The 8,017-nt window shown below is 37.4% G+C and overlaps 1 non-coding gene across 1 annotated transcript; it reads right to left on the bottom strand.

Moving 5' to 3' along the window:
- Positions 1-1,330: 1,330 nt before the first annotated feature.
- On the bottom strand, positions 1,331-1,404 carry Trnay-gua (transfer RNA tyrosine (anticodon GUA)). The gene has a single exon. It is a non-coding gene; the product is annotated as a tRNA-Tyr (tRNA).
- Between the last annotated feature and the right edge of the window lie 6,613 nt (positions 1,405-8,017).

Genomic DNA, 8,017 nt, shown 5'->3' on the forward strand with positions numbered 1-8,017 from the left:
AGAAATTAGAATGGCCATGTGGGCGGGGCAGGCGCGCCGCGAATATGAGCGACGGATCATATTTCAACGTATGTATGAAACTCCGCGAAAATCATGAATTTTGTCGTGTTGCACCCGAGAAGGAGGATTCTTTTCATCGGTAAGTCTAACAATCTTCAATAATAAGAGATATTTGTATCTCTTTAAACTGTTCTGTGTACAGAACAGCGTCTGTCGGGACCGCTAGTAACAAATGAAATATATGGCCAGTACTTATTCGTATTCAGGATAGTGTTCAGGCATGAAAAGGAAACGGATGTAGAGCAGGCACGTTAGTATTATTAGATACCTTTTTGTTAGCGACCTATTACTATTCAATTTAATAAACACGGTATAGACAGGGACTTTCTACGCTTGTGTGATCACATAATTTTTATTAGCAATCACACTGTACATTATTATTATACACTAGTTATTAACCGCGACTTCGTCCACGTTCAATAGTTACTTTGGGCAATTCTTTTATTTTTTAGGATACTTTTCAACGGCTCTTTCCGCTCTTCTATGATACAGCGCATATCCCTTGTCATTGTGGACAGCCTCTTTAATTGTATTTTCCTGTGAACTTTAATCTCCTACTCGTATTTCCTCCCCATGTAGGTCAAAGTTTCAATAGATATAAGATAATGACGTACAAACGGCCCCAAACTAGGCATAGCCTGTAGTATGGGTGCAAGACAACGATATATTTAATACAATAAACTTACTTAAACATAATTAAATACATATAAACATCCATGACTTCTGAACAAACATTCATGTTCTTTTAAACCCCATCATTTTTTTTTTGGTATAAAAGGTAGCCCATGTCCGTTTTCAAGCTCTTGTCTATCTATGTACTAAATTTTATCAAATTCGGTTTGGTTGTTTAGGCATGAAAGAGTTACAAACAAACTTACATTCACGCGCATAATCTAATTTATGTCTATAATTAAATATAACGTAACGATATATATATGTATAAACGAATCAAATATAATTAGACTTCACGACTGTTATAAAATTTGGATTCAATATTAAACCACATTTTAAACATGACGAGCACACTCGTCGAGCGGAGTTTGACTTTTAAAAGAAAATATACGTTTATAAAGAGCTCTGCCTGCCTTTGAGAAGGAAATGATTTTGTGTCATATCAACTGGGAAACGCCTGGCATTTATAAATGTTGAAAAACTACAGCTCAAAGAACTTAAATATGCGAGATATTTTTTATATAAACATTATTGAACTTCATAGAAGTATTAAATTATTTGTTATTTTTTAAAGTTTTAAACTGAAAACAAAATTTTATGAACGATGCGGGACTCGAACCCGCGACCTCTCGCGTTACGCGCGAGCGCTCTTTCCAACTGAGTCAACCGTTCGAGTGACGTATCGCTTAAAATTTCTTGTATGCTTTGTTCAACTCTCAGGTTGTGACTTCATCTACAGGATCTACTTTACCGTTGCTCAGCTGCTCAACCCCAACATTTGCATATTAGGAAATTGATTAGAGATGTCGCGCTTGCTAGTGTAAACAAAATGTTTGTTTTCAGAATTAAATATTCATTTTTATGTTCATTGTCATTGAAGGAGCTTATTTGGTAGAAGGTCTGTACTTTATTTAATAATATGTGAGTGAATTCATTAAAAAATACAATACCATAGAAATTAAATAAAGAAAATGTATTGACTCAAGGGAAATACTTAAACCTGAATTATAACTTTTTCTTTGATTAACGTGAGTTTGAAATAAAAATTAAAAAATAAAAATTTAAAATAAAACAATTACCTAACGTTTCAAGACCTTTCCAGATCTCGTTCCCCCTGAAAATGAATATATAATAGCTTTTCATAAGATTTGAATTGCATTTCTGCTTAAAAAAACCTTTGTTTATCCTTAAAACTTACAAAGACTTAATGAAGGTGACAATGTAAGGAAAGCATAACTAGTAATAATAATAATAAAACAATTTATTAACAACATAATTACACTGCAGAACATAGGTCAAAATTTATAATTTAAAAAAAGAATCTTTAGTAAAGTACTACATCATACTTATGCGGAAGAAAACTATTAAAAAGTAAATAGAAAAAATGATATAAAGCCTCTCCAGACGTAAAACTAGTCGTAAAGAGCACTAGATAATAAAAGCCTTCATGAACCGACGTCTGCTCCCCAATGAGATTTACAGTAAGCCGTATAACATCAAGCCCATCGGTGGCAGATCACAGCCCTGGTTCGATGCGTCAGTTAAAGCAGCATCTGACTGCAAAAAACAGGCGTATCGAACTTGGGTTGCGGCGCTGGGCACAAAGAATCCGAACTGCACAGTTCTTAAGAGGAAATACAACCGTGCCTCCAGATTTTTTAAGCGGCAAATCGCCCGTGCAAAGTCAAAACACATCGTCAAAATCGGCGAGCAGCTTTCCAGTTACCCGACCGGAACACGCAAGTTCTGGTCGTTGTCGAAAGCTGCTCTTGGTAACTTCAGCCAGCCGTCCATGCCGCCGTTGCACATGAGGAATAACACCCTGGCCCATACGGCAAAAGAGAAAGCCGATCTCTTGTGCACTCTTTTCGCCTCCAACTCGACTCTTGACTACAACGGAAAAACACCGCCGAGCATTCCGCGGTGTCAGAGCTCTATGCCTGAAGTACAGTTCAGACAGAAAACTGTTAGGCAAGCTCTGTTTTCGTTGGACATCAGGAAGTCGAGCAGGCCGGATGGCATTTCTCCAATCGTGCTAAGAACGTGTGCCCCTGAGTTGACGTCGGTGTTAACGCGTTTATTCCGGCACTCTTATTCTAAAGGCGTAGTCCCTGACTCATGGAAGTCTGCCCTTGTCCATTCGATTCAAAAAAAGGAGACAGTTCGGATCCGGCAAACAACAGGCCTATTGCTATTACCTCCCTGCTCTCCAAAATCATGGAGAGCATAATTAGCCGTCAGCTCTTGGTATACCTAGAGGGTCACCAGTTGATCAACGACCGACAATACGGGTTTCACCATGGTCGGTCGGCAAGTGATCTTCTGGTATACCTGACACATAGATGGGCTGCTGCTATTGAAAGCAAGGGGAAAGGCCTGGCAGTTAGCCTGGATATAGCGAAGGCCTTTGATCGTGTATGGCACAAGGCGCTCCTCTCCAAACTTCCATCATTTGGGCTTCCCGAGAGCTTGTGCAAGTGGACCTCCAGCTTCCTCACTGGGCGTAGCATACAGGTCGTTGTCGACGGATATTGCTCGAACCCGAAGCCCGTGAATTCTGGAATTCCCCAAGGCTGTGTGCTGTCTCCCACGCTGTTTCTTCTGCATATCAATGATATGTTGGGCGGTTTGACGGGGAGCGTTCCGAAGAGCTGTTTATTCTGATTCCTGCCGCCGAATTCCACCTTCGCACGACACGCCACAAGTTAGGATATCATCCTCACCATCTGGATGTGTGGCGGTCCTCCACAGTGCGGTACTCCACAAAGCTGTGGAATGAGCTTCCTTGTGCGGTGTTTCAGGGACGATACGACATGGGTACCTTCAAGAAAAGCGCGTACACCTTCCTTAAAGGCCGGCAACGCTCCTGTGATTCCTCTGGTGTTGCAAGAGATTGTTTGCGGTGGTGATCACTTAACAACAGGTGACCCGTACGCTCGTTTGTCCTCCTATTCCATAAAAAAAAAGCCCCTTGTTGTTGGTCCCACATTATATTTAACTTGATGTTATTTCAGTGTACGATCTAATATTAACTTGACGTAATTGGACGGAGCTTGGAGAAATCGTATTAATAATTTAAACAATTGAGGCCTGAGATAGAGAACGAAGATAGATATGAATAATAAGGGAGTTGTTGGATGTTTACGAGATCCTTTAATATCTTAATATGTATAACCCAGTATCCTGATGTTTTTTATCCAGTTAACTCCTAAACTAATGAACGGATTTTAATGGGGATTACTTCATGGAGTGCAGTTTTGTCCAACTTAAGAGAGAGGATAGTTTTTATTTCGATATGGCACCCATAATTATTTTTATTTCCAATATATGTATTGTAAGGACATATTTTCTAGACAGTTCTGCTGTGAAACATTTTCATTATAACAACAGGGAGGATATTTTACGAAATAATTCTTGATGCTATGAAATATTAATGACAAATTCATAAAAGACAGTATTTTATTTATTATGTACAGAACAACGTCTATGGAGTCAGCTACTCTTACATTATATTATTATATTTAATTATAGTTTTATTACAACGATTTTACATTTCTATAACAAACATAAGTCAGATTCAATGCATGTGGAAATTTGTTCCGCAGACATTTCCAATTACAATTCAATGCAATCTTGAATTTTAAGAATTCTATACTGTCTCTGTGTTCAAAAGTAAAAGTCATAAAGTTATGCCTACTAATTAAATAAGAATATGCAAAATTTAGACTATATCGCTGACAACGCTGCCACTACAATGATAATTTTGAATTACGAATGTCAGGAAAATGTCTATTTATAAACATTTTATTTGGTTTTCTGGTTTGGTTTATGCTCAGGAATAACTTTATACTAAGTTTATTTATAAGGCCGTTTGTGTTTATATTACCTTTGTCACTACAGAATTACATGACGGAGAGAAGAAATTTTAAACTTGGAGTAACTTTACCCTGCGTTTACTAATTAGTCAGTTTGAGTTTCCATTTACACCTACCCCCAACCTGTCGATATTGAAATTTAAACCATATATTCTAATAAATTTGGTTTAAATTTCATTTATGGTACAATCAACCCGGCGCGAGGGTGAGTGCATTGAGCGTTTTGTCGTGCAGGGCAAAGTGACGGGCACCAGAGAGCGGGGATGGTCGCCCATGCGATGGACCGAACAAATTAAATCTGCTTTGGCCGGTCCATTGAACGAGTGTACCAGACTATCGGCCAGCAGGGAAAAGTGGCTTATTCTCGTGGGGCGAATCACATTTGCCCCAAAGGATTTCACTTCGTAATGACCACGACCACTCTGTCAAGAGTGTAACGACGAAGAAGAAGACAAAAAAACCAATCAGCAGATGCCATAGGATAGATATTAGAGTTCCATATATTGTAATCAGCGGCACTCTTTCTAAAAATGATAAAATAAGAGAATATTTACTTAGCGACATAAACTTGAGTGTTTTAAATGAATTTCCCTGCTTGTTCAACCCATAAATGCATAAAGTGCTGAAAAATCTTAAAAATGAGAAGTTACAGACTATCGACTGATAATATTTAGTTGGTTTCTTCTACTAAGTATTTAAAGTAAATTTTGACCAAATTATATTTCAATAATTTAGCATACTCATTATCTTATATCTTTAAACGAACAATTCTTGTATATGTATAATCTGAATATCGGAAACGGCTATAACTATTTTCATAAAACTTAGTATACATGGGATTTCGGAGGCGATAAATCGATCTAATTAGGTTTTAACTTAAAAAAAATAGTATTTGCCTGTTTTATTGAGAAACAGCTTCAATAACATTAGAATACAAAGGTAAATTTCGCCTTTATATACACGACTATAATAACTCAGATGGTTCCAAGACCCCGGTTCGAATCCAGATGTCCTATTAGTTATTTTTTGTTCAAGTTTTGTACATTCTTAAAAATCCGAGCAAGACTCAGTAGTCCGGATATTTGTTATTAATTTGTTGTCTGTACATTTTCCAAACATAAAATCCCCCTACAGCCACAACCGCAGCAACCCGCTCTCTGCCGTCCGGCCTCAACTGTTTAAATTATTAATTCAAACCCTCAAAGTTCCGTCCGATTACATCACGTTAGTAGAGGGTACACTGACATAATATGGAGTTAAATTTTTCGGGACCAACAAAATAACTATAAACTATAAATATTAGTTGCAGGCAAACAGAAATCAGCATCAATCAAAAATATTTTATTTCATTGGTGAATCACATTACACTTGAAATATGTCATCTCTTCATACATCTCAATCGGCAGGCAGATTTTCTTAGAGAAGAACGAGCACAAAACTCTAAGGTTGCTCTTTTCGAAACAGATTAGGTATTCCAAGTTCTTATTTTCAATGCAATTTACAAATCAATTTCAAATATAATATATGCAAATTGATGCAACATAAACGAAAATACTCAAACGTCAAATAATAATTCCTTACACGAGCAAGTCAGAAGAAAAGAAATTATTAATAACTAAAAACACAAGAGTAGGGTACAGTAGATGCATCACACATACCATAAATAAATAATAGCATTATGCGTGCCTTTTATTAGCTTTTACATAAAACATCAGAGGTGATACAGAGTGATAAAGTGAACATCCAAAAAAATACTAACTGATGATATGTGATCCCAGTGTCTTTATTATTTCATGTCATATTACTTTACTTTAGTTGTGTTTTTACAAAGTTTTACTCCGCAACCCGGCATTTTAGTTTCAGTTATTAGCAAAATTTTACAGAACATGTGGCATGTCAACTTCACACATTGTTCGAGACTGACTCGAGTACGACCACTTGGGCGTAGTATTAGTTGCCACACTTTACGACTACGCCTGCGGTATCTAGCTGGAGCGCAGCGGAGATCAATCCTTAATCTAAGATGAAACGCTTTGGTGGTTCAATGTTTATTTATCAGCATCAAAAGAGGTACGTACCTTTATAATTTCAATTATTTCATTAACCCTCATTATCCTCCACTTAACCAGCGCTTGATTCTGTTTCCCCACCGCATTACACAACCCAAGTTGAGCCGCTGTTATCATTGCGATGTTTATAACTTTTCCTTTTGATCTTATGTCTGGAATAATAAGTATTTTGGACAAGAGTTTGCAGCTTTTCTTTTCATAATATTGACCAACTGTGGATGTTTATCAGCTATGTGCCCTGTCATTGTAGGACGTTATATTTTGCGACCAATTTCATAATTTATGGTTATTTATCTGCCAGTCATCAATAGACAAGAATAGGGTTCACTTGATAGTAATTGACTATCGGCGCCTATAATATTTTTCGATACGAAATGAATAACATTGCCGTTTTACATTTACGTACTTATTTGCAAGTATCCATGTCATTTTGATCTGGAAATACCGCATATAAGGAAGCTCATTATAAAAATGTATGAAGAGAGTTCCTAGGAAAACGCAGTATGGTGGAATCTTACACATTAAGACAGTGAGGATAATGTTAAGAACAGTTCAATTATAGGAAAATTCTTCGTGATATATATTTGTGAGCAGTGATTCGGGAACACGTCATGATTTATATATCATACTCGTGCATCTGCCATCAAAACACTGAACAAATAATTATAATTGTTATTATATTTACAATAATGTGTCAATATTATTTACAATACTATGATTTTATTAAATTAAAAGTATCATTACGGGGAAGTGTACCAAGAATACTGGCAGCATTTCCACGTTGGATAGCTAGGCTAATCCGTTGACTGAAAAAGCTGCCAGCGCAGCGCTTGGGTTTCCAGAAGCTGTATTGAAGCGCGTGGATCTCGACAGAAAACGGCACATAGATGTAAGACTGACTGAGACCAACATATTTGCAAAGTTTGGTATCGGCAGTCGAAGCAGCAGCTCCAGCTCCAACTGACGTAACTTGGACATGAGAAGGAGTCAGTGTGTTATTTGGCTCTACAATAGCTGGTATTTTAAGAGTGTCAAATGCCCTGCGCATGACTTCATTAATGTTGGCATGAGGACCGATATAGCCTGCAGATTTTAGTCAGGATAGCCCGTGACACCCAAGCGAATCTACCTGCGCGCTACTTCAATATTCTTGTAGTTCGTTAATTTTATACCTAGCCCAGCTAAGATTGATACGCATATTTACCAGTGGGAGGCTCCTTTGCACAGGATGCTGGCTAGATTATGGGTATTACAACATTTCTGCCGTGAAGCAGTAATGTGTAAACATTACTGGGTTTTGGTCTGAAGGTCACCGTAGCTAGTGAAATTATTGGGCAATTG

Source organism: Leptidea sinapis, chromosome 10 (assembly GCF_905404315.1).
Source record: "Leptidea sinapis chromosome 10, ilLepSina1.1, whole genome shotgun sequence".
NCBI classification, from domain to species: domain Eukaryota; kingdom Metazoa; phylum Arthropoda; class Insecta; order Lepidoptera; family Pieridae; genus Leptidea; species Leptidea sinapis.